The sequence below is a fragment of the Aulostomus chinensis genome, chromosome 9 (assembly GCF_037954235.1).
Source record: "Aulostomus chinensis isolate RoL2024-O1b breed Wild chromosome 9, RoL_Achi_v1.0, whole genome shotgun sequence".
Lineage (NCBI taxonomy): Eukaryota > Metazoa > Chordata > Actinopteri > Syngnathiformes > Aulostomidae > Aulostomus > Aulostomus chinensis.
Genome location: NC_141328.1, coordinates 16792907 through 16820347, shown reverse-complemented (window position 1 = coordinate 16820347; position 27441 = coordinate 16792907). Strand labels below are relative to the sequence as shown.

Here is a 27441-nt window from a genome sequence, read left to right as displayed (position 1 = left end):
CCCACTTTGCTTCTGGTGTGTTGCTTGACAACTTCCTAAACTACCTAAACTGTTAAAGATTATTTTTAGATTAATGTAAATTTTAATTGTCAGCAAATGCAAATTTTGTCAGTTCTTATCATTTTACCACAAAAAAATCACAGAAATTTTGTTGCAATTTTAATAATTTTTTTTCAACAAAACTCAGTGGAATCCTGGAGAGACTGACACATATTTTGTGATGTATGAATGTCATCGTATTTCAATGTAACCCTTCCCTTTTTGAATAAAGATGATGTGGGTCTTACAATCAATGGCTACTCTTCTATGGCTCTATTGTAAGAAATGTTAAGTGCTATTATAATTTCTGACTCCACAATTCTATGGCTCTCAGGTACGATTATTGGTGAGGTTGAACAGGTGGGGGTAAATTCTTATTTATCTTGTCTTGCACCCATGGCAAGTACATGACCAAATGTGGTGATAAATAGTTCATGTAGTTTGCAACAGTAACAGTGCAGGGTCTTTCTATCCTTCCATATACCCGAAAAATAAAGTCATACAATATATAATTATTATTTTGTGCGTTACTTTCCGTTTACTTGCCATTAAAGCATTTAGCCACCATGACTTTTGAAGCTCTGGCTTAACTCACTGCAGGTCTTGTAGACCATGTCATCCAATCATCCTTTCACATGTCATCATGTGATAGGCCCTTTTAAGCATCTCCATGGGGCTCTCTAGGTGACTTCTGAGGGAACGTGTCAGGTGGGCCTGCCCAGATACCTTACATCAGGGATCTCAAACTGATCCAGTAAAGGGCCATGTGGATGCAGGTTTTCATTCCAACCAAACTTGTACTTAAATCAATCAAGCTGTGTCCACACAGTTCTTTTGTTGGATTAGGTGTTGCTTTTGCTTGGTTGGTTGATGGAGCTAAGAGGATCACGTCATGGAAGGAGACGACATCCTTCCGCCACCAAAGTCAACACCCTCCACCACTGGCTGCACCTCGAAATTCTGTCCTTTACCAGAACCAGCAACAAAGGGCAGCCTCAGTGAAGTCCAACCCTCACTGGGAACAACTCCGACTTACTGCTGGCAATGCGAACCAGACTCCACACTCCTCCAATAGAGAGACTGAATGGCCCTTTGTAAGGGGCCAACCACCTCATACTCCCAGAGTACCCCCCACAGGATGCTCCTGGGAACATGGTCATAAGCCTTCTCCAAAGCACATGTGGACTGGTTGGGCAAATTCCCATGCCCCTCCAGCACCCTCGCAAGTGTAAGGAGCTGATCCACGGTTCCACGGCTGAAACAAAAACCACATTGCTCCTCCTCGATCCGAGGTTCGACTATTGCCCTGACCCTCCTCTCCAGTACCCTGGCATACACCTTTCCAGGGAGGCTGAAGAGCGTGATCCCCCAATAATTTAAACACACCCTCTGGTCCCCTTTCTTAAAGATGGGGACCACCACCCTGGTCTGCCACTCCAAAGGCACCGCCTGCAATGTCCACACAATGTTGCAGAGACATGCGTCAACCAAGACAGCCCGACAACATCCAGAGCCTCAAGATACCCAGAGTTTGGATAACCCCCCCCCCCGATTTTTTTTTTGACCAGATGTCAGTAAGAACCTACGCAACCCACACATCAAACAGTCTTCAAATATCCCTCCCAATCTCGATCATCATCTGCCTCACTGTCAAGTGCAACAGATGTGTCTGATCAACATCAGGGACACTGACCGTATGAGACCAGTTTGCAGCCCAGTAAGGGTTGATGCTACTGGGAATTTCGGTATCGATCTAATACCAAGCAAATACAGGGCTAGTATCACAGATACCGATACTTTTTACATAAAATATTGTGATCATTGAATAATTTTGATTTTAGTTCGTTGATTATGATTATCATAAAACACAGGATGAAGTAAACATGTGTCTTTTATTAAATAACTACAGTATGAAACAATTTAACCATTTGAGAATAATATAATTCCCATCATTATGATTTAATCAGCTTGCTAAACTTGCCTGTCTGATCACCAGTTACACTGTGAAAAACATTAACGCTGGAGATTACCTGAATACTCTTGATTTCTAGGCTAAAAAGCCTCTGTCAGAGACCTCTCTGTGTTCGGGTCTTGTTTGAGTTCTGGGGTCTCCCCCCTCCCCCTTCAACTTCTTTTGCTGCTCAGAGTTCTCCATAGGGTGAGCTGCTTTAATATGTCTCTGTAAGTTTGTGGTGTCATCACAGTGGCGAATGAGTTTAGTGTCTCTGTTAATTGCAGTGAATAAGCTCCACACAATGCTTCCCTTTCTCTCTGCCAACATGGGCTGCTCTCAGTCAGTGTTCTAACTGGGGGTGCCTGGAGCAGTGCCCGATGGGACTCACACGTAGGAACAGGAGCGGCATCCGCCAGGACAGGAACGATGCCCACCAAGACCCTCGGCACTGGAACAGGAGTGGCGTCCGAAGGTGAGTGTGATGAGTATGAGGATGGCCAGCTGGCCTTCTGGGTGCAAGCTGGCTGTCCTGGACGGGCCACGAGCTGCCCTGTTAGCACGCTGAATTGAGCATGGGGGTCAGATGGATAGATATTATAGTAATTATAAAGCATTTATTCCCTCCCTGGCTGACACAAGAGCTTTGTTAGGCATAAAGCCCTGATTTTCAGATTCAGACTTCACTTTTGTGGATTTTTGTATAATAAAAGCACCTTGTTGGTGCTTGTGTCCTGTGGCTGAGGAGCAGCTGGATGTAACACCCCTCCCCTCCAACCCCTCCCTATAATCCTGCTTGAAGACTGCATTTGGGTCCATCTACATCACCCCCCTGGCAGCAGATGTGTGCGTTAGTGGTCCAGGCTCATAAGAAGAGCTGTCCCTCTCTTTATCCAGTGGTCTGGTGTTGCAGCTCCAGATTTCAGTTCAACACCAACCACAAAAGATGCCCGACCTCCTCTGCCTGAACGCACAGGCAAGTAATAACAAGGACATAGGTACATACTCTTGGCCATCTTCTTGAGGTTGGCCACAGGTTTGAAGTGGATGGCAGGAATGGGACAAAACATTTGCATGGGCTCTGCTTCCATGAGACATGAATTCTCCTTGTCCCATCCAGCCCCCTCCAGGTACAGACCGCGAATAAACACTCCATCCTTAGGAGGTTGGAGGAGGTTTCTGTCATCATAAGTAGATACAATACACTCCCAGGAAAGTTTGTCCACTGATACTTTGCTTTGTCGTGCAAAAGACTGCAGCACAGCTGTGAGAAAACCATTGGGGAAGGTGAAGCCAGAGAGCCAGAACAAGGTGGGGGGCTGGCCTGTCTTTGCCCAGCATTCAAATTGTTCAACACGCTGGCAAAGATCCCTGGTCCAAGCTGCTAGGGACTTCAAAGAGGGGTAGGCCTTCTCCCATAATGGGGGCACACGCCCATCATAGATGCATTGGAAGATTTCTTCAAGACTCGGTGACATCACTACTAAGCCTTTGATACCTTTTTCCAGCTCCTCTAAGGAGGACATGATGGTGTCCAGCAGGGAGTTGTATCTCTGGATCTCTTGCAGAAGGACCACGTTAAGAGGTGAAGGATCTTCCCGGAAGAGGATGGTGATCCCCTCCTGGTCAATTCTCGCTGGGACCTTCACACGAACTTCAGTCAAGAGCTCAAACACTATGTCTTCACGACTGTCACTGGCTCCTGCAGTGGATGGGCTGGTGACTTGGGGCTGCAGTGACATCAGGGTGTCAAACATCATCCTGGTCTCAGCAATTTGGCTGGCAATATCAGCATTAGGGTGCTGGCCAAATACCTCAGGGTCCTCCGTTGATGGAAGCATGCTAATATGCTCCTTATAAGAGGACTGGGGGCCATCACGGGGGATGTAATAGGAGACTAAGGGTGACAACTTGAAAAAAGGCTCATTAATGGCAGCATCACAGAAATAATCATTGATGTATGTGGTCAAAAGTCGCCTGTCCCATTCATCTGTGACATGACCTCCATAGTTTATCCCAGCAATGAGATACTTAAGTGCATCCCAAGGAATCTCCTCATACTTATCCAAGTACAGACTAAGCAGATTCTCACTCACCTCAAAGTCAGAATCATTAAAGCCATATACTGTGTTCCAACCTAGTTGTAGAAACTTCTTCCTTTCCAGTAGGATGCTGTGAAAAAAGCAGAGGGAGAAGAGAAGCTTTCTGTAGAAGACAGGTTTGGAGCATTTGGTGAACTGAGCCTCTGTCACCAGGTGGTAAAGACGATTCATGTTGGCTTTCACACCCTTAGGCGGCTCAGTGGTCATTTTGATTCCAGCCTGCAGGATAGTAAGTGGGAATTCGGGGTGTGGTGAAGAGCTGAGCCACAGTCTAAAATTTGGGTGAGGCTCCTTTACCTCAAGCTGTTCTACCAGCTTGTCCAACTCAGGCATCCAGGAGAGAGACAGGTGGCAGTTGGCAAGGAAGACCCAGTGACCACTTTTGACACCCTCCTCAATCATGCTTTTGGCAATAGGGGCCTGGCCCTGCCCCAGGGATAAAGCTTTTAATTGTTTGCTCTTTCCAGAGGATTCAGCCAGCTGTCGCAGAGCTCCTGTGGGGTCCACTCCAGGAGACAGAATGAAAATAAGAGGAGTCTTGCAGTTAGATTCCTCCACAACAGTCTTCATGTCAAGAGTAGGAGGCTCCACAAAGCGAGAGCCAAGGTTGTTTACAATAAAGGACATGACACAAAATGCCACACGGTCTTGACGCAGAGAACGGACAATCAGCATCTTCTGGAGCTCATTAAACTTTTCCTCCCAGTCACCAGGTAGTGCGGCACGCTCAGGCTCAGCACTAGTAAACCAAAGTTTCCAGTCTCGTGGGTACTCGTCAAAAGAGGCCATGATCCCACGGAAGTTGGGAAGTTTGTTCAATTCTGTAATGTTGTCCCAGCTGGAATCTACAAGCCAGCTGCTACAAGGATTTACCATCTGATCCTCTTTATCAAGTACAAGTCCTCCTCGGAGGAAGAAATTATACTCATCCATGTTGAGTTTTCCGGCTACCTCCAAGATTTTGGCACACATCCGGAAACTGAAGAGAAGCTTGTGTTTCTCAAACAGACCACGGCATGCATACTTGTATACTGCATATGTATGGAAGTCATTGAGGTTGAGGATCCTTTCCTCTAGCGTGTGACTTTTCTTGCTATTTTTTATGCTAAAGATAAAAAGTTTAATGTATGCATCCAAAGAGAACTGGTACATAGGATCCATGCGGCCCATGTCATTGAGGATAAAGAAGAGGGTCGATGCTCTCTGGGCACATGAGCGGTACTCCTCTCTTGCAGAATCTATCTCGATTTTAGTCTGTTGGCTGCTCTGCAATTGTTCTGCAAGCTCAGTGGCTGTCACTTGTGATGTTTGCAGAGTGTTCACCAGCTGCACATCCTCCAGCAGAGAGCCAGTTGCCTCGTTCAACAGCCTGAGGATCTCATCCTCCAGCTCCTGCAGGCTTCTCTGTCCAGAGGCAATGCTCAAAACCAAGGTGTCTTTCTGTTCTTCCAATTCTGGACGTTCCTTGCGCACCACAATGCCCAGAAGTTGGCCTTCCAGACCCTGCTCTTTGACAGTAAAGTTAACTATAGTGGTCTTTGTAGAAATCTCTGGTGGGTAGTGGGGATTAGACAGCTTGGTGGCAATGTAGAAATGAAACTCTGGGTTATACTCCACCTCCCTATCACCCAGCTTCAGCAGCTGTCTGCCACCTATCTGTGTTACAGATTTGTTGAGAACTGGGTTGAGCGCGGGGTCCAGCTCCTCTTGTACATTCTGCAACAAAGTAGGTTGCCCAAACTGGATGGCATTCTCCAGCACCTGCAAGTAGTCTGTCATCTGAAAGTCTATTACTTTCAGACCTCTCTTCATCTCTTTTTTTTTGATCCACTTCAGAGCTTGGCCTTGAGGGTCCACTATTAGTGGCCATCTGTTTCCACGAGTAACAATAACTCCATTCTCTGTAGAAAAAGCATCAGAGGGAAGGCCTTGAATGTTCCAGTCCCTCACTGCTATAGGATCAGACAAAAATTTTGCAAAATTGAACCCTGGAGAGTATGGAATTTTCAAGTTCTGGATCTCTTTCATCCAGATGCCCAGCAGCTCCTTTCTATAGTTTGAAAGGAAAGGGCCCATATAGGACAGAAAAGATGCTGCCAGCAAACAGTCTCCCACTAGGTATCCCATGTTCTCTTCGAGACCAGCAACTCTCTCCTTCCACCGGATGCTTTCTCCAGCGAGTCCGGTCAAAAGTTTGTCAGCTCTGTCCATTTGCACGACCATCTTATCTGACCTATTCCTCAAACTTTCCTTCATGGCCAGCTTCTCACTATGCTGTTTTGTCAGCTTGTCCAGCTTCTCCCCCACTCCTCGCAGTTTGTTCTGGGCCTCAGCCAGTGCAGCCTGTTTGTCTGCCAGCTGGGATGTGGCAGCATTCAGCTGTGCCCGTCTTGGCTCCACCACCCTGTAAACACGGCCATAGACCTCCATGGCTCTGACCCACATGCAGAGGGACTTGGCAGCCAGAGATACTTTACCAATGATCTCTGGCTGAAAGTCTGCATGTCTGCAGTAACGACGGACCTTCTTCAATATGCGATCTGATATTTTGTCCTTGTCAAAGTTAATTAGGGTTTTGATGAAATTTGCCTCACCTAGTTGTCGCTTGGCCTCTGCCCAGGTGGGCTCCTTGCCCAGAAGAGTCATAACAGCATGCATGACTGTCTCAACAAGTGCCGGGGGACGGCCATAAGACTTGATTTCTGTCATGTCCTTCTTATTCAGAGACTCCAGAGCTTTTACAGCCTCTTCTAGGGCTGGCAGGGCTTCATCCAGGTCTCTTTGTGCCTTCTCAGCCAAGGTTTTGCACTGCAACTCCTCTGCCTTAATCTTCTCACTTTTAGCACTCACTGCCTTCTGCTGCTTGTCAGCCTCTTTCTTTTGTGTTCCGATGACCAATAGGTATTCGTCACACTGCTTCTGAAACTCAGCCACTTGCTTTTTAGCCTCCTCCAGCTCTACAGACATAACCTCCACCTTCTCTTGTGTGTCACTGATCTTTAAAAGCCCATTACACAGCTTGCTTACCTGCTCCCCAAGCTCACTGCGTTTCTCTGCCAGAAGTTTTTTATACCCAGACACCAGTTCCAAGTAGTTGGTTGGTGTCACATAATTGTGTCTTTTCAGCACTGTTTTCATCCTCTGAGAAACCTGTGCAACTGATTGGTGTGTGGTGACAAAGGCACTGGCTATCTTCCTCTGGTTCCCCTCAGAGCCCAGGTCCAGTCCATCCAAGAATCTCTCAGCTACTTCCAACAGGGCATCGTTTGGCCACTCAGAGAACCAGTCAATTGTGGTACAGTTGACAAGTGCTGGGTATTGCAGGATACGACTCCTGAAGGGTTCTCCGACTGGACTCATGCAGAGCACTATATGTAGATTATTCCTGACTCGCTCTATTAAGTAGCTGAATAGGGAGTCAGGAGTCTCTGCCACATTGTCTTTCTTGGCAGAATCTGACAGGGCACTACATATCTCAACAAACTCATCCTGCTTGAAGAGGTTAGGCACTTCCCCAGAGCTCAGGATGTTATTGATGTCCTCTAGGAAAGATTCATCTACTATCTGGGTGTCATTGAATAGGAAGACTGTGGGCTTGTTGTCCACACCAGTCAGACGGTACAATTTCTTGATGTCGTCCCTGAACTCCATCTTACGATACTGCTTGGTGACTTCTATCTGAAATACCTTGTACTCACAGATGGAAGCAGCCATTTTTGACAAACTCTGTCTGCCTGAACCCCCAACACCAACTAGCAGCATATTGCCCCTGAGTTGACGGATCACACGCACTATACGAGTTATGTGTTCAATGGCATCTCGGAAGAGCACGAGGCTCATGGGCACCACACCAGGTGTTAGGTTGTAGTCCTCCAGGTTGGTCTCCATGAACATTTTGAGACTCTTCATGTCCGTTAGATCTTCATATATATGGAACTCACTCAGGAAGTCACCAAATACTGGAGGTTGATTATTTGGACAGATGGTGTGGAGAGGGATCTCAAATAGTGTGTCCATTTTCTCGGACAGCAAAGTAACAAAGGTTTCCATGTCACTTTGATCTACAAGTCGGTCAGAGAAAACCCTGAAGCACTCATGGATCCACAGTCTTGTGACACTACTTTTCATACTATGGAAATCTGGGTGTATTCGTAACAGACCCTGAAACACCTTGGAGATATCCCTAAGGTTGAAGAGGTAATGTATCTTGGATGGAGTGGGAAGAAAATGAGCGGTAATAGATTTGTACAATTCTAAAGTGCCTTGAGTGAGCATATCTCCAATGGGCTTCAAATCCTCATTAAAATCTTGTAGCTTCTGGTTTATCATGGTACTATATATTCGTTTAATTTGAGAATCCTCAGGGAAGGTCATATTTATGAGGTTGAATCGACTCTGTAAGCGACCTGATATTTGATTCCTTCCCCCTCCTGGTGGCCCCATTGAAGCCAGCAAGATCATGTTCTTGACAAACTTCAAGGTCTGTTTCTGTAAGTCAAACCAGAAGCCATAATCGATCCAGAGTCGCAACAGCTCCAGCGGCGGCTGGGAGCCAAAGAGGTCAAGGGCTGGCATGTTTAGGTCATCCAGGAAGCAGAGGAGGCACTTCCCACCTGTTGGGACAAATGAACATTTTGTTCTTTTTTCTAGTCGGTTCTCCACAATGGCCTGGATGTTATTAGAAGTGGTTTGGGAAGACATGTTGACAGTGAGAGGAGTCCACTTGGAGGTATCCAAGTCTTGCAGTACACTTTGAGCCACTGAAGTTTTGCCAGTGCCAACTGGACCAGTGAGCAACACTGGGCACTGATTCATCACTAGAGCTTTAACCAGGAAGTTGTAACGAACAGTGTCCACTGTAGGAACCATAATTTTATAGAATGGTGCATTGGTATTGTAGCACCAACCCTTTTTAAGTTTATCTTCAAACAAAGCCCAGGTTTTGGTCCTTGTGTCTACGAAGTACTCGTATACTGTGCCCTTGGCAGGGATGGTGCCTTCTTTCTTCCGCAGAAAAATATTAATCTTCTTGCGCCCATCCTCATCAACAGAGGCACAGATGGACCAAATAAGGCTGAAGGCAAATTGCAGCTCCACAAGCCGCTCTAAATCCTCTTTTTCTAGGGTTTCCACCTTGTTTATCTTTGTGGCTATGGAGTCATAGAGTCGGCAGAGTGAAATGACTCCATTAAGTTCAGTGATGGCGATGATCTCCTTGCAGTTTCTCCTCTTGAAGTCCAGTGTACTGTCTATATATTTCTCAAACATACACTTAAGATGTTCTACCTCGGCCTTGTGCCGCGAGTTGAGCCAGGACTGTACAATAGGCTTCCATCCCAAATCAGTGTAATCGTTATAGACCATCCCACAGCGAGATACTGTGGCTGGAGAAGCCATTGCCAAGTCCTCCACTTCAAACAGCAGAGACACCTGTTCAGGCATAGAAATTCTTTCTCCATTGATGAGTGTGAGCACTTTATTGTCATCCATGACAGAGTTCATACTCTCAATCCACAAAGTGTCAACAGGCCCGTCAAAAACAATCCATTTCTCATCAGGTTTCTCATCAGCACAGGCTGATCTCATGACAGAAGAGAGCACTCCATCTGTCCATTCATTGGTGGATAAATTGTTCTCGCCATACAGTTCTCCCAGACTCATTGCCTTGGGATTTAAACAATAACACTTCACAAACTGGAAGCCAGGCTGTCCTTTGTGATAAAGGGCAGTGAGGACACTTTGCAGGATCCTCCATGTAACTGTTTTAGCACTGCCTGTCTTTCCCACCAACATGGAAGAGTGCCGAGAATTTTTCGTCTCATAAAGTTGGATTATTTTAGTCATGGAAAAAGGAGTTACCTTTAATCCCTTTTTACCAAGTTCTTCCCTGACAGCCTCCTTCAACTTGTCATAGTCAATAGCAGGTGCTTCCACAGAAGGGAACAAGTCCTGGATGATCCCATTGAACAGAGGCAGGTCAGCTGCAGTTAACTTTGCAATGTTCATGTCAGTCATGGCCATTAGCAGGATTTTTTCATCATGAACATTGGGGCATACGCGACGCTTCTTTCCAGCATAGCGGAGCAAGGAGGTGAGAGCACGGAGGCCAAAGTCATAGTGGTCATTTTTTGAAAGCTGCTGCATCGCCAGGTAGTACAGAGTAAACACTTTTTTTGCCAAGAGCTTGCAGTTGTTGAACCCCTCTCCAAAGAGTATTATCTCAGCAATTAGTGTAGAATCTGGTACCACCATGGAGATGGGTCGGAACATGGACTTGAGGTTGTCGGGAAGCTCAGAACGGCCAGCGTAACCAGGATTCATTGTTATAAAGATGCCACATGTGGGCATAAGCCTTATTTGCTGTCCCTCAAAATTAAATTTTGATTGGCCCACTGACAGGGCAGACAGGATAGACAGGATCTGTTGGGCCACTACTGACAAAACCTCAATGTTGATGCGGTTAAACTCATCATAACATACCCACGCCCCTGTCTGTGAAAGGCCAGAGAACATACGTGCCATTGATTTGTAGTCTAGCCCTTCAGAGCAGTTAACTACAATTACGTACATCCCCAAAGCTTTGCCTAAGTCCTTCACTGTCTCTGTTTTCCCAGTACCAGCTGGGCCTTTAGGAGAGCCCCCTCGATGCAGGTGGAGTGCTGTGGTCAGAGTCATGTAACACCTGTCAGTAAGCGGTGTGATGACAAGCCGTCCAGAGTTTCCCAGATACTCATAGCCATATTTGAAATATGTGTTGGTCTGTCGGATTATACAGTCATTCAAACTCTTGTCCCAGTATAGTCGCAACTGGCTAAGCCATTCAAAGGCATTCACATCATTGCAGCCTTCCTTAACCAGCTTATCAATGACATCTCGAGCATGTACCTCAACTGTGACCAGAGCTACAATCTTCAGACGAAGGACTTTTGACAGATTGCCTCGAATAAGCTCTGAGTAATGGTGAAGCATGGAAACTTGTTTCTTCTTGAAGGATTTAAAGGCTGACTTGACACCACTCTCCTTGCTGGTAACGAGAGCTCTCGAAACATCAGTTGTCCATTGGATCTGACTAGCTGTGATCAACATCTGTCCTGGCCAGTCGCCAACCCATTTGTCTCTTTGTCCATCCATCATCTTTAGAGCTATGAGACTGTCATTTAGACAATCCCTCAGTGTAATGCGCATGGCCTTCTCAATATCACATAGCCAAATCTCCACAGCTTTGTCCAGGTGCACTGGATGAGCAAACTTAATAAACTCCCCATCAGCAGAGAACATCCCAGTGGCAACTGATTTATCGCCAACTTTTTCAATTTTCAGGCTCTTAATATTGTCAAAACATTTCTTCAGGTGTGGTTGCATGGCCTCTGGGTTCTGTGATTGCCCCAAGATCTCCAGCACATCATCATTGGACAGGAAGTAGAATCTTGGGAATATCTGCCTCTTGCTCTCCAGGTACATGTCTAGGGCCTTAAGGATTTTTTCCAGCTTGGCACTCATTTCTGACAGTTTGTCCAACAAGCCAGGATGGTGTGTGCCACGCAAAGCATGGTTATCCTCATAGAATCGAATCATGACAGCCTTCCAAATAGAACTAGCATGATTAAACTTATTCCACTCATGGGGTAGCTGCTCTCTGATGTCATTCCCTTTGAAAATGTTTTCCAGATAAATCCACTGACGCTGCACATTGAGGACCATCTCAATGACTTCCAGTACTAGGGACAGCCGATGTTCCCAGCAATCCACCTCTTGCTCGAATGCCTTGACAAAGTGAGAAGCCTTCATTGTAGAGAGGAGAACCTGATTCTCCTCTACAGCCTGGAGTATCTCATCAGTGCTCCTCAGAAGGTAGTGGCCCTGGTCTTTGTAAGGGGTAATATCCAGGAGCAGTTCCTCCCATGTCTTGCTAATGTCCTCCAGATTCTTTTCTATGAAGAATTCTTTGGTGGCCGCACCAGAGATCTCACTGATTTTGTCAGCATAATTTTCAAGACCCAGAGACATGAGTTTCTCCAAAGTGAAGTCAGCACTGGTTGGATCAAAATAGCATTGCAGATCAGCACAGATCTGCTTCCAGTGCCTTTCTCTAATGGCTTGGTTCTTCAGATCAACAATGAGAGGAATGATTCTATTGAACTGGCTGATCCTCTTCTTAGAGAAATCAACTATGTCCCACTCCTTATCCTTGAGTTGTCTTTGGAGTTTGTTGAGTTTTTTGAACATGTTCTGTGCTATAATTTCCATATTTTCAGTCTGCAGCATAGTAAAATGATGAACCTTCCACATGTTCCAGTGGATATTCCATTCTTGTGTGATTTCCCAGACCTTCTGCAAATTGTTCATATCCTTCTCCATTGTTTGAATGCTTTCGGATGGTTGTTGCTCTATCCTGAAAAAGCTGAGGCCATGGATGATGGTACTCTCCTGCTGTTTTAGAGACTCCAATTGGCTGCGATGGTCAGCTATTTGTTCTAAGGCCAGCTCAGGGGTCAACACACCATCAAAGGGACCTGTACTGTTGAACTGTTGCACAGTTTGCTGGAGCATCTCTTTGACTTTCACAGATGAATTAATATTGCTGCTCTTAAATGTCTCCTTATGTTTCTGAAGCATGATGTCACTGTCAATTAATACTTGCTGGAACCATTCCCACTCTCCATTCAGTGCCACACGCAAGTCCTTCACAGACTGTTCCACAGGGGCATTGTATTTATCCAGGATGGCAAACTGTTCATGGAGGACAAGAATTTGAGCCTCAGTCTGGTCAGAAACACCCCGGAGAGTCTCCACAAGTTTCAAACTCTCACCAAGCTCTACCAGTGTCTCTGGACATTGGCACAACTTCTTTACATTGTCTAGCAAGGTGGAATGCAATTCTTTAAGACTGCTACCGGCCATTTGGCTGAGTAGCTGAGCGAGCTTGGCTTGCCACTGCTTACAGTGCTGCTCCAAGGATGACTTGAGAGGTGAACAGTCTAACATCACAAACTGGATGTCATGTAATGTCTCGTCCTGTTTAACTCTTTTTGCCTTCATTTTGTATCTGTGTATTTCTTCATCAAAGTCATTGGCTGATGGGTTGAGTCCTTTGAAGTACTGTATATGTGAGTCTTTGTTGTCCTCCCAGATATCACTATATTTGTTCCAGGTCTTTTGATAAGCCTGGAGATAGCTGGTGTTGGCTGTCATCCCTGAAGCAACTGCAGCCTGAATCTTCCTTATTTCTTCATCTTGCTCAATGTTGATATAACTCAGATTCTTCTGTGATTTGTTGGAGGAGAAAAGCTCAGGCAGCCGTATAAAATCTGAGATGGTGCTGATGAGCTGAGGCAATATATTCACTATTTCAGAAAGCTTCTCCAAAGATGGAGAAAACTCAACTTTTGGTGTGGTCTGGTGGTCTGCCTGGTCCAGTGTTAGTAGGACTCTGAACAAGGGATTTGCCTTTCTGTCTCCATTGATGACCCTGTATAGCTTCTGCATAGACCACTTAATGTTGCACCTAAGTGCTTTCTCTACTAGGTCATCAACCTTCTTTATGTAGGACATCCAATAGCTGTGGACATCAGGTCCATCATTAGAAAAGTTTTTATGGATGCAGGTCATAATATCAACAATGTCCTGATATGCTGAGTGCAGCTTTTTGAGTTGATTCTGCTGGTGAGCCTTTTGATCATCCTCAAATTCCAGGTTCCTATATATAGTCTTCCCATCCACTTTGACCAAGAGTGATTTACTTATATGGCCACAGAGTCTTGAGATATTGAGATTAGATTCTTTAAAATTATCAGCCATCAACTGAACCTCATCAATGTGTAGGAGACAGTCATGAATGAAACAATTTGAGGCCTCTTTAAGAAACCATGAGAGCTCAAACATTCCTGGTTTAACCATCTTATCAAGGAAATTAATTCGCTCCTGAAACAGACCCAGCTCAAAAGGTGATAGTGTATTTGTTATCCTGTTATAGACCCTGATCAGTTGCATAACTTGTTCCCTCAAAATTCTGAGTTCCTCATGATCTTTATAAGCATCAAATGCACACGGAGGAATCTCAAAATTCAGTTTAACCCAGTAGTGGACCTCAGAGAATAGATCCAACAGGCTGTGGTCAAAATTAACATCCAACATCGCAGGGTTATCCTTGTGGTGCACCAAAAGTGGCTGCTCCAGTTTGTTGATGTACAGACCATCCAGGCTCTGGACCCACTCATTGTAGGTCTTCAAGACCATCTCATCCAAAACCTGAACCATTTTTTTACAGTCATGAAACACCTGTTTACAGCTGTTTGACTTGGGCTTGACAATGGTACACTTAAGGACATCCATAGGGCTCTCAATTCGTCTTCTGAGGCACCTTATCCAGTGAGCTTGCCCTGCATAATGAGGCATATGATCAGGGATGGGCTTTGTCGTGCGGTTAAGCTCTTTGTTGACCAATTCAAGTTCCCTCTTTAGCATGCCATACACCTGCTCTGTCTTCTCCTCTATTTTGCCTTTGATAGTGTCTCGAGTAGACACAGGGCTGAAAATGAGTAGCAGATGAACTCCTTGCTCCACTGTGACCACAACCTTGAACACAGAATCTATCAGGCTGTTCATCAGCATTTCCAGATCCTTAACCAATGCAAGAAATCTGTGAAATTCCTTGCACCATTTGAGGGTTCTGTAATCAAAGATATATATTTCAACAGAGCAGAGCTTCTGTAGGCACTGGTGAAAGCTGTCCTCTATATACAAGAGTGACTTTGTGAACTCTGGTCCCTGGCAACCACCAAAGCATGGCAGATCCCTCTGCTGACCATCCTCCCAACGTGCAAGCTGGTTCTGACAGTCACATACTTCAAGCAAGTCTTTGAATCTTTGAATGCAATGATCAACCACAAGAAAAAAACTGCTTTCATCTAGGACCCAGCCTTTTGGAGAATGCTTGCGGTGAACCTGAGAAATATGCAGGTAACTATCCTTCCAAGCCTGACAGCACTGGATACAGTCAGTGAGTGACTGCTTGCTGGATATCACATAACCCTTGAACAGTTTGTGAATGGAGATGCTTTGGATGCAGAGGTTAATAATATGATTACTCATCTTGTGGAAAAGACCTATGATTCTTTCACTGGTGTTGTAGTGGGGAGAGTTGACCCAGATAATTCGAATGAGACTGATAATGTCTTTGAGTTTGGGAGCAATTTGGCTTATCTTTAGATGTTCAAGTTCTTCACAGGGCTCTTTTAAAATGGACAGGAAAGACAAGTTTGATTGGGCCTCTGAAGCACAAACCTTTATCTGCTCAGCCAGTATGGAGAACCGTCGAAGAAAGAGACTCTTGGAGAGCTGCACGATGTTCAGAATATACCTGATCTCTGGCTTTTGCAGCTGTTGGCTGATGTCCAACAGCTTGGTTGAGCGACTCTCCCAGAACACAATCTCCTGCAGTGGACCACAGGTGTCCCATATTTTGATTAATTTCTCATTATTCAGTAGCTCTTTTATCTGGTCAGTCCAGTAGATCATAACAGTTTCCATCCTCTGTACCAGGCCCTTGTCCTTTATGGCTTCTTCAGGACTGAGCTCCAGGTTTACCTTGGGAATGTACAGCACTATTTTGCCATCTCTCTTATATACCTCATCTGTGAGGCGAGCCATAAAGCTGTGCATGTTTATGGTGTAGTTGTCCTTAATGTGTTTTTCCAAGTCAGTGCTGCCATCAACAATGGTGGCATGCAAATGCATGAAACGGAGCAGGCTTTTGGTTGGATCGCCATGCAATGTTCCAAACTGCACTGCTGTTTTCATTGTATCTTTATTAATGGTCACTCCTGGCTTACGAATAAAGTAAGCCAGCTGCTCGACCACTTGGGAGAGGGGCAAGGAGCATACAACATGTAGTATCATGCTGCTATCCTGGTATACCATTAAGATTTTTACTGAGGGATCCTTGATGAAGTGATCGACTACCCTTTTATTGTCGTCTGACCATAACTCTTCTGGTATACCAGCCATAGCTGTACATCTCATAAACCATTGACAAATTGAGTGTTTTTCTTCCATTTTATTAAAAAGATGCATACAGATCTATAAATCAAATTTCTTTTCTTTTAATATCTTGAAGAATGTATATTTATAAATTTAACCATTTTGCATTTTCAGTTATCTACTCAGTCAACCAGTCATCTTTTCAGTCATCTATTCATTCATCTATTCAGTCATCTCTGTAGCCACTGTATAATTGACTGAGAGCTGTTGACTAAGTACTGTTAACTGGGAACTGCTGACTGAGAAGTGTTGACTGAGTACTATTAACTTAGAACTGTTGACTAAGTACTGTTAACTGAGAACTGCTGACAGAACTGTTGACTAAGTGCTGTTATCTGAGAACTGTTGACTAAGTACTGTTGACTGAGAACTGCTGATTGACAGCTGTTGACTGAGAACTGTTGACTAAGTTCTGTTTACTGAGAACTGTTCACCAAATACTGTTAACTGAGAAATGCTGCCTGAGAAGTGTTGACTGAGTACTGTTAACTGAGAACTGTTGACAGAACTGTTGACTAAGTACTGCTTTCTGAGAATTGATGACTGACAGCTGTTGACTGAGAACTGCCAACTGACAACTGTTGACTGAGAACTGTTGACGAAGTACTGTTATATGAGAATTGCTGACTGACAGCTGTTGACTGAGAACTGCCGACTGACAGCTGTTGGCTGAGAACTGCTGACTGACAGCTGTTGACTGAGAACTGCTGATTGAAAACTGTTGACTGAGAAGCGCTGATTGAAAACTGTTCACTGAGAACGGCTGATTGAAAACTGTTGAGTGAGAACTGCTGATTGAAAACTGTTGACGAAGGGTACTGTTAACTGAGAACTGTTGACTAAGTACTGTTAACTGAGAACTGTTGACTGACAGCTATTGACTGAGAACTGCTGACTAAGTGCTCTTAACTGAGAACTGTTAACTGAGATTGTTAGTTGAGAACTGCCAATTGAGCACTGTTGATTGAGAACTGTTGACTGAGCACTGTTAACTGAGATTATTGATGGAGAACTGTTAACTGAGATTGTTGATTGAGAACTGTTAACTGAGCACTGTTGACTAAGTATTGTTGACTGAGAACAGCAGACCGACTGCTGTTGACTGAGAACTGTTGACTAAGTTCTGTTAACTGAGAACTGTTCACCAAGTACTGTTAACTGAGAACTGTTGACAGAACTGTTGACTAAGTACTGCTATCTGAGAATTGATGACTGACAGCTGTTGACTGAGAACTGCCGACTGACAGCTGTTGACTGAGAACTGTTGACGAAGTACTGTTATATGAGAATTGCTGACTGACAGCTGTTGACTGAGAACTGCCAACTGACAGCTGTTGACGAAGTACTGTTATATGAGAATTGCTGACTGACAGCTGTTGACTGAGAACTGCCGACTGACAGCTGTTGACTGAGAACTGTTGACTAAGTAATGTTGACTGAGAAATGTTAACTGAAATTCTTGATTGAGAAGTGTTAACTGAGCACTGTTGATTGAGAACTGTTGACTGTGTACTGCAGACTGACAGTTGTTGATTGAGAACTGTTGACTAAGTGTCCTGTTAACTGAGAACTGTTGACTAAGTACTGTTGACTGAGAACTGCAGACTGACAGCTGTTGACTAAGTACTGATGAATTAAACTAAGTAAACTAAGAACTGGTGAATTACAGCTGTTGACTGGGAACTATTGACTGAGTAAAGTAAGGCATCATCTCTGTAGCCACTGTATAGTTGACTGAGAGCTGTTGACTAACTACTGTTAACTGGGAACTGCTGCCTGAGAAGTGTTGACTGAGTACTGTTAACTGAGAACTGTTGACTAAGTACTGTTAACTGAGAACTGCTGACAGAACTGTTGACTAAGTACTGTTATCTGAGAACTGTTGTACTGTTAACTGAGATTTGTTGACTGTCAGCTGTTGACTGAAAACTGTTGACTGACAGCTGTTGACTGAGAACTGTTGACTAAGTACTGTTAACTGAGAACTGCTGACTGACAGCTGTTGACTGAGAACTGTTGACTAAGTACTGTTGACTGAGAAATGTTAACTGAAATTCTTGATTGAGAACTGTTAACTGAGCACTGTTCATTGAGAACTGTTGACTTTGTACTGCAGACTGACAGCTGTTGATTGAGAACTGTTGACTAAGTGTCCTGTTAACTGACAGCTGTTGACTAAGTACTGTTAACTAAGAACTGGTGAATTACAGCTGTTGACTGGGAACTGTTGACTGAGTAAAGTAAGGCATCATCTCTGTGGCCACTGTATAGTTGACTGAGAGCTGTTGACTAACTACTGTTAACTGGGAACTGCTGCCTCAGAAGTGTTGACTGAGTACTGTTAACTGAGAACTGTTGACTAAGTACTGTTAACTGAGAACTGCTGACAGAACTGTTGACTAAGTGCTGTTATCTGAGAACTGTTGTACTGTTAACTGAGATTTGTTGACTGACAGCTGTTGACTGAGAACTGCCGACTGACAGCTGTTGACTAAGTATTGTTAACTGAGAACTGTTGAATAAGTATTGTTAACTGAGAACTGCAGACTGCTGTTGACTCGGGACTGTTGACTAAGGGTTCTGTTAACTGAGAACTTTTGACAAGTTTTGTTAACAGAGAAATGTTGACCAAGTACTGTTTACTGAGGACTGCTGACCGACAGCTGTAGATTGAAAACTGTTGACTAAGGGAAATGTTAACTGACAACTGTTGACTAAGTACTGCTAACTGAGAACTGCTGATTGAAAACTGTTGACTGAGAAGTGCTGATTGAAAACTGTTGACTGAGAACGGCTGATTGAAAACTGTTGAGTGAGAACTGCTGATTGAAAACTGTTGACGAAGGGTACTGTTAACTGAGAACTGTTGACTGACAGCTATTGACTGAGAACTGCTGACTAAGTGCTCTTCACTGAGAACTGTTAACTGAGATTATTGATTGAAAACTGTTGACTAAGTACTGTTGACTGAGAACTGTTAACTGAGCACTGTTGACTAAGTACTGTTGACTGAGAACTGCAGACCGACAGCTGCTAACTGAGAACTATTGATTAAGAACTGTTGACTGTGAACTGTTGAGTTACAACTTTTAACTGAGAACTGCTGATTGAGAGCTGTTGACTAAGGGTGCGTTTCCACTGTCTCAATTCAGCTTGGTTCTGTATGGCTCGGAACAGGTGTGTTTCCACTAGCACTGGGTACCAAATCAGCGTGGGTGGACTCACCGGCTGAGAGTTACCCAGCGTATTTGTGTGCGACACAACAATAACAACAATGGACAACATGGAAACAGCATTATGCCTGTTGCTCGGTCAGTGTTTTTTTGCTTAAACTAGAAGTAATGAACGACAGGCAGGAGAGGCTTCAAGCAGCAAAACAGAACACCTAAGAAAGGTATAAAAGACTTTAACTAGCGATTGACCAGCATTCTGCTGATGCCAAGATCGTAGAAGTAGATAACGTAAGCAGGTAAATTACCCAATCAGAGCCCCGTTATATGTTTATGTCACATTTTAGTTTACTTGCTTGGAACCCCAGCGGAGCAGGGACCATAATGGGAATGTTTAAATGGTAAATGGACTCAATTTCATACAGCGCTTTTCTACCTTCGCGGCACTCAAAGCGCTTTACAGTGTCATCTCATTCACCCATTCACACACACACTCACACACTGATGGTGGAGGCTGCCATGCAAGGTGCCAACCTACTCATCAGGAGCAATGGGTTCAGTATCTTGCTCAAGGACACTTTCGACATGGTCACCGGGGTCGAAGATCGAACCAGCGACCCTTTGGTTGCTACACGGCCACTCTACCCCTGAGCCATGCCACCCACAGCGTGATTAGTACTGTGCTGGGGCCAGTGGAAACTGGGCCAAACCGACCAGACCGAAGTGAGCCAGTGAAATTTAGCCCTAAGTACTGTTAATTGAGAACTGATGACTGACAGCTGTTGACTGAGAACTGTTAAGAGAACTTTTTATTGTAGTTTATTGTAGTTTCTTCTATTTATTGCTCTGTAATTTTTTCCGCTGCTACTTCTGTTTTTTTGTGTTTTTTTTTTTGCTGCTGTAACAATTCCAGTTTCCCCACTGTGGGATGAATAAAGGGTTGTCTTATCTTACCTTACCTTACCTTACCTTAACTGAGAAATGTTGACTGACTGACTGAAGTTCAGGGCTGCTATGTGGCTGGTTAATCAGGCCACCAAGCTGATGGTGACTTCTTCTTTGTTTCGTCTATAGTACTGGGTACTGAGGTCCTCCAGAACAGGGATCATCATCACATCCTCCACACACGCGGAAAAATCAAAGCAAAGATCAAAGCACAGGAATGTACCTTGTCACTCCAATGGCACCCATCAGGGTATGAACACTGTACCTTTAAAAATGGTAAATTTTTGTACCTCCTTGTTTGTACCCCTGATGAAACATTTCTGTCCCTCTCGTGACAAAAATGTACCCTTATGTTGTGGTAAAAAAATTTATCCATTGGAAAGGTATTGAATTTTTTCCAATTGAGGTACTACTGGAGCGACGTGCCATTTTTTACCTTTAAGAGGCAAATACCCTTAAATCAAGACAAGTTCTAGTTTTGATGTTGAAGTAGCTAGTTCCGGTTAGTCTGCTGGGGTCACAAAACCAAAGCATTTTGCTCCACAAAACAATATGCGTTCAAAATAGCAAGACATTTGTATCACATAATTGTTGTATTTTTTGACAAGTAGTTGAGGATGTAAAAGGATGGTGATTTGAATCATACACCTCATGACTACCAATTGATTTAACTGTTGACTTTTATCCTCTCCATGGACAGGATGTACTTCAGCTACAGACTGAGACAAGAACCACCCAGCTGATGTGGTGTCAGGCATCCTGGAAGCTGGACTGATACACCCTCATATGGGGGGTTTGTGGTCCATCAGGGACAGGGCTGTCTGGGCCTGTTCCTCCGTGACCTGGTTCCTGGTGATCTATGCCCTTGTTGTGGTTCTGCTGCCTGCTGACTCCACCTACTCTGTTGTGAATGGGGCCATCTTTAACAACCTCGCTGTTCTGCCCTGAATGTGTGTTGTGTTTTATAAGTTAATATACACTTGTGTTGACTCTGTTTGTACATAGCAGAGGTTTTACTTTGAAATCCACCAATTCACCGAAAGTTGTGAAAAAGTTACCTTTGAGAACGTTAACAATCGTTAAGTGAATGCTTCGGATCTCAGCAAGCAGTGATTGTAAGTATTACACATTCAGCATATGTTTAATTGGTTTAAATGAGTTCATTGATCTTGTTACAGAGCTCTGTAGAGAAGACAGACTCAGAACAAACAGACAGGGTGAGGGGGAGGGAAAAGAAGAAAACAACAGGGAACAAAATACGCAGAATCCTCACACACACACACACACACACACACACACACAAACACACACACACACACACACACACACACACACACACACACACACACACACACACACACACACACCTACCTCAATGGAAGCTATTCTGGGAATCCAAGAATGCTCTTCCGGGCCAATATTCTGTATCAACTAAATTTTGAGATCCCAAAGTGTGAATCCGTCATTTACCAAGTCCATCATCACTATAAACAAAATGGTAAATGGACTCAATTTATATAGCGCTTTTTTACCCAGATGGGGCTCCTGAGGGGTCCTGTGGGCAGGGCATGGGTGGCTCTGCCATTCACCAAACGGACAGCATGCAGTAAGCAATTAAGCTACCCATGTGCTTGTGTTTCTGTGTGTGCAGGTGAGCAAAAGTGATAAAACCATGTATGGGTGATGTGTGCATGGCAGGGACCGTGTGGGACGTTAGTGTGAGAGTTTTGCCGGAGTTCATATGACGCATGATGCACAGAAGGGTAACAGTGTGTCCACCTGTAGCTTGCTGGAATGTAGGCTCCAGAAAATTAGGACAGGGTTTATTTTGTGGCTTCTAGCAGAAACGGATATTTTATGTTTCATTCACCAAATGGACAGCATGCAGTAAGCAACTGAGCTACAGATGCGCTTGTGTTTCTGTGTTTGCAGGAAAGTACAGAGGTTGTTGAAAAAAACCCATGCACGCCTGGAAAATCTTTTTTTTTGTGTGTCCAAGTGTGCTCCACATATCATTTGAAAATATAATCCTTGTATATAGTTGCCTATTTTTGTCCATTAATGCTGTAATTGGTCAAATTTAACCTGTATCTATTGAAATGGCTTTGACACTCTCCACTGAATCAAATGAAGTAGTAGTTGTAGAATTGTAATTGTAAGAAGTAATTTTGTTTTGGTTTCTATATTTGTACAAAAAATGTAAGTGAACGGATATGTATGTACAAATATATTTGAACATTATCTCACTGAAAAAACCCATAATAAAAATATTTATGGAAAAAAAAAAGAAGTAATTTTGTTTGTATACGGAGCAGTAAAAATACCACCAAAAACACATACAAACACACCTTCTCCACTCCGCAGTGTGTGAAGTCCTTGTGGGAATCATGTTTAATCGTACAGTGAAAAAGTCCTTGTAGTTATGTGGCATGCTTGGGACTATTGAGGTACCTTAGCTGCCATTTGACAGACTGAGATTATGGGGGCAAGACCACAGTCCAGGAGTCATTATTCTGCCCTTCAAAAACCAGCAAACGGACTGATCGAGAGAAACTCTGATTACAGATATGCGAGGGGCACGCATGTAACTTTTGCTGCCACCACTTTGACATTGTTGGAAGGGCGCCCCAGGCTGCCCACTCTTCCTCACTCTTTAGCTTTGATTAAAATAATGCTGAACATGATTGTGGCAGGAGTCTTCATGCAGACAGATGCTAAAGTGTTCCCCCCAAAAAATGCATCATTACACTTCCTTTTCACTAATTTGATGTTAAACATGATGAGATGTCAGGGGGTTGTGTGTGTGTGTGTGTGTGTGTGTGTGTAGCTCTGTATAATTGGTTTCTGCTGGCTGTATATGTGTAATGTATTTGCATGACTCGTGGAGTTATTTTTTGTTAACTATCACTTTAATTATCTGATTGTCCCTCAGTTAACATGTAAAAAAGAGGGCTTATTTAGCGTAGTTCCTATTTTTTGCATTATGGAGAAAAAGTAAAGGAACTAAAGTGGAACAAACGCTTTCCTTGTGGTTATCGCTGCCAGGACATTGTGTTCCTTTAGGCAACAGAACGTGACTTTCGACATGAGATCATTGTAGATTTCCAATCATTTTAAAAAATATATATTTTTTGCAAATAGTAATAATAATAAAAAATATGCTTTAGAAATAAAAAGCAGAGGCTGCACGGTGGTGCAGTGGTCAGCACTGTCGCCTCACAGCAAGAAGGTTCCGGGTTCGAGTCCCGGTTCCAGCACAGGATCTTTCTGTGTGGAGTCTCCATGTTCTCCCTGTTCCTGTGTGGGTTCTCTCTGGTACTCCAGCTTCCTCCCACAGTCCAAAGACATCAAGAGGGGACGAGGCTGATTGAATTTAGAGTATCACTCTAAATTGACCGTAGGTGTGAATGGTTGTTTGTCTTTGTATGTTGGCCCTGCGATGGATTGGTGACCTGTCCAGGGTGAACCCCACCTCTCGCCCGTTGATGCTGGGATAGGCTCCAGCCCCCCCCACGACCCTTAATGTAGGAATAAGCAGAAGACAATGGATGGATGGATGGAATAAAAAGCAACTTGTTTATTCATCCTGTTTTTTTTCATTACCAGAGGTTAAATCTACACATTTCTATGTCTCGGTGTCACCACTGGAGGGCGGTGTTATCCAGAGTGTCTGCTGAATGAGACTATTTGGCTCAGTGTGATGAATTAATGAATGTGTGGTTGTAACTATGTTCCGTAAAACGAATCGGCTCTTCTGACATCTCGTCACAGGACTGACAATAAATACTTTCATTTTATAAGAAAAATAACATTTAATTCAGTCTAATTTATTGAAGAGATTTGATCATTTTGATGTTCCTGAGGGGCTTAATTAATGCAAAACTGGTCCTATTTAAACTGAAGCTGATTTTTTTGTTTTTGTGTGTGTGTGTGTGTGTGTGTATGTGTGTGTGTGTGTGTGTGTGTGCGTGTGTGTCTGTGTGTCTGTGTGTGTGTGTCTGTGTGTTAGGTATTTAGTTATGCTGGTTAAGTTTAGGTTCTGGGGCTAGGGAACGGATTATGTTAATGAAGGTCCTGAAAATTCCAACTTAGAAACAAGCTTTTGAATAAAGACTCATGTCTGGTAGCTGTCCATATTAGCAAATTTGATCAGGTGTCAAACCTTACCTATTTAGATTTCGGATCAGAACTTTTTCAAAGATGTGAGTTAAACTGGCCTCTCATGAAGTTATGCGCTTGCTACATGTTGTAAACGCAGCGTAAAGCTAACAAAGAAAGTTACTTGTGCTGTTTTAAGGTTGCGCCGCGACTCCTGGAGAGGAAGAAAATGTAGTGGAGGAGCTGATTAGACAATAGGGACAAAGACTGATTAACGAACACAAAAACAAGAGAAACACAGAGGAAAGAAGTACAGAGCAAATCAAGACCAAGGAGTGAAGTCATTTCCAGACAAGAGGAAACAACAAAAACAGGGTTCACCCAACCTAAGACAAGGGAATGTGAGGAAAAAAATTCCCCTTTTGGGTGCAGTATTGTCACAAAAACCTCCTAAATTTCTATATTTGCGTATCCCTAACTACTGCTAAGTCTCATTTGGGTTTTTTCTTTCTCCTCTTTGTAAGTAAAGATACTGTATGTAGATACGACTTTTCTCATTCCCTCAGTTACGTACAGTTGAGGAAAAAGGCCAGTATTACAGTGGTTCATTCCTGTATGGAAATGAGTCTTATTTTACAGCCAGTTTCTGATGTCAGAGGGCCATACAGCTGAAGACACAACGAAAATTAATGACTTGTTTTGAATGGAGCTGCACACTCAGGAGAAAATACTGCATTAATAACAGCCCGACAAGGTCAAGATTTCATCTTTTTGTTCAGGAACCCTCAGACCTGTAATTAAACTAGCTTCAAAAGGCTCACCTTGTGCATTCCTCTGAATGTGTGTATGTTGTGTAGGTGGTCTCATTGTGCCTCTAAGTCAACAGTAAGCTACTTCATTTGCCCTGGAAGAAACTGGTTAACCGTGATTAATACCCACTGAACAGCTATCTGTGGTTTCAGCAGGGAGGGGCCTGGTCGACTGTTGTGGACCGGCACCGTATCTTCATTAATCAAAGTGGGAACTGCTGTCTAGTTAGCATTCATCATGGGCTCTATTATGATATTCCGATGATTCAGTGTGGAGGAACCGGTGTGACGAGCCGGTCGGGACAGAGAGCAGGGGCTGAATGGGCCAGAGAGATCAATGCGCGCAGGGAAAGGCTGTTCTCAGCAGTAAGGAGTCCAAAGCTACATAATCCAGTCTTTCTCTGCAGAATTAATAATGAGGGGACGTTTCACGCCGCGCAAACAGCAGAGACGTGTCGACTTCCACCCAAACTCTGACTTAACAAACTTACGTGGGTTGATAACGGCCAGCAAAGGAAGCAGAGGGGCAGACTCGGAACATAATAAAAGAAAACAAAAGAGACAGTAACCACAATTTAAACGCAACTACGCGTTAGCTTTATTTATGAGCGAGCACTGGCGATTTTACTGGTAAATAATAAGCCTCATGACATGTTTTCAACTGGTCTTTGCATATCTTCCTCCCGCTGAAAATAAGTGGCTTTTAGTTATTAATCCAGCCCAAATGTGAGTTTGAATGGCGAGGCTGATCAACCTCTGTCCCAACTCTGAATGAATCACTTGCGTTACCATTTGTTTAACGTCCCGATTTCCTCGCAAATCTCGTCATTTTGATTGACGGCAAAAGTGCTGCGAATCAAACAAGACCTGACGCTCCTCAAGCTGTGGCGTTTTGCTCTCCACAGGAACTGAAAACTTCAGTACTTGAGTTAGTTTAGAATTCCCAGCGGAATAAAATTTTGGCGAGGGCATATATTCCTAGTTTGTTGTGACCCTGGGGGAAATTAAATGTTTGTGCATTGACTAAAAGATTCCGAATTACTCCCATGGGGTTCTCCTGAGGATCCCTATTTGCCAGATCGGTTCTGGGTTCTTGAAATGCCCCGTCGTGCCATGCAGGAGGCGCAACACCGCTGTGGGTTAGGGTTAGCATTGGACTGCTCAGGTGTTCGTGACTGATGTGTATCACCATGCTGTAAGACAGCGAGGGCGGACACAGGGGACAAAAGGCAGGCGAGACCTAATGAAACAGACTTATTTTTCAGTTCACACTGCAAACCTGATTTGTGGATCCAGAAAGAATAAATTAAAGGTGAGGACCAGCAGCGAAAGGCCTCAAAGAGGTTTACCTGCAACTAAGGTTACTGTTGTGTTACAATTTGTTCTTTTTAATGTTTGTCCAGAATAATCTTCATTATTTATCTTAGATTTATATCCAATGTGCTTGAGAATTGATGAACTGACATTTTTGCACTGTACGTTATAATCTTTGTGTTTTAATTACAAGACAACGATTATCGCTTATATCGCTTCATATTTGTTGCTAACATTTACTTTAACTAACATGTAGGCTAAAAAAATCCAAATAATATGAATTTTATTCAGCTTAACAATGGTTTTGGCTCTGGTTTTGTTACCGCTGTCTCCATGTGCTTTGGTCCAAGATGAAATGAGTTATGTGAAGTGCGTTTCCTCCATTTCTGATCACATGACTTCTTCTTGATGTCTTCTTGATGGGTGGCTCACTTTACAAATTGGCTGGACTCATTAAATCAATAACAAATCTGTGATTCTGTATAGTTTACGGTGTAATGCTCATGGGAGAGGACCCGCCGGGTCATGAGTTCGTTTGTCTGATACACACAAAGAACATTTTGAAATGTGATTTTTTTTTAAAGAAAAAAAAAATCAAGTTTAAGCACATGGAAGAATTTCTGCTTTAAGTTCAGAAAATGATCTGAATACTTATATGGTAGTGACAAGCAAGCATGAGCGCGCGCACACACACACACACACACACACACACGCGCTTGATCATGGCATAATTGTATCCAACACAGCTCACTTTATTGCTGTAGCTTTATTATAAAAGCTGGAGGTCCACTCTGGTTATTGTGAGGTGACTTTACAGTTTTTCTTTATGGGAAACAAGCACTCATGTGCATTACATAGTGGGGATAATGCAGTGTGTAAAATTGAAGGATTGCTTACAGTTTAGTGATGTAATGCACCACAAATAATCCTGTTTAGGCCAGACAAATACCGCGCTTTAGAAATCGGTCCACTTC

The 27441-nt window shown here is 43.7% G+C and overlaps 1 pseudogene; it reads right to left on the bottom strand.

Moving 5' to 3' along the window:
- Nucleotides 1-1816: 1816 nt before the first annotated feature.
- Nucleotides 1817-16171, bottom strand: LOC147256083 (dynein axonemal heavy chain 2 pseudogene; annotated as a pseudogene).
- Nucleotides 16172-27441: the final 11270 nt, after the last annotated feature.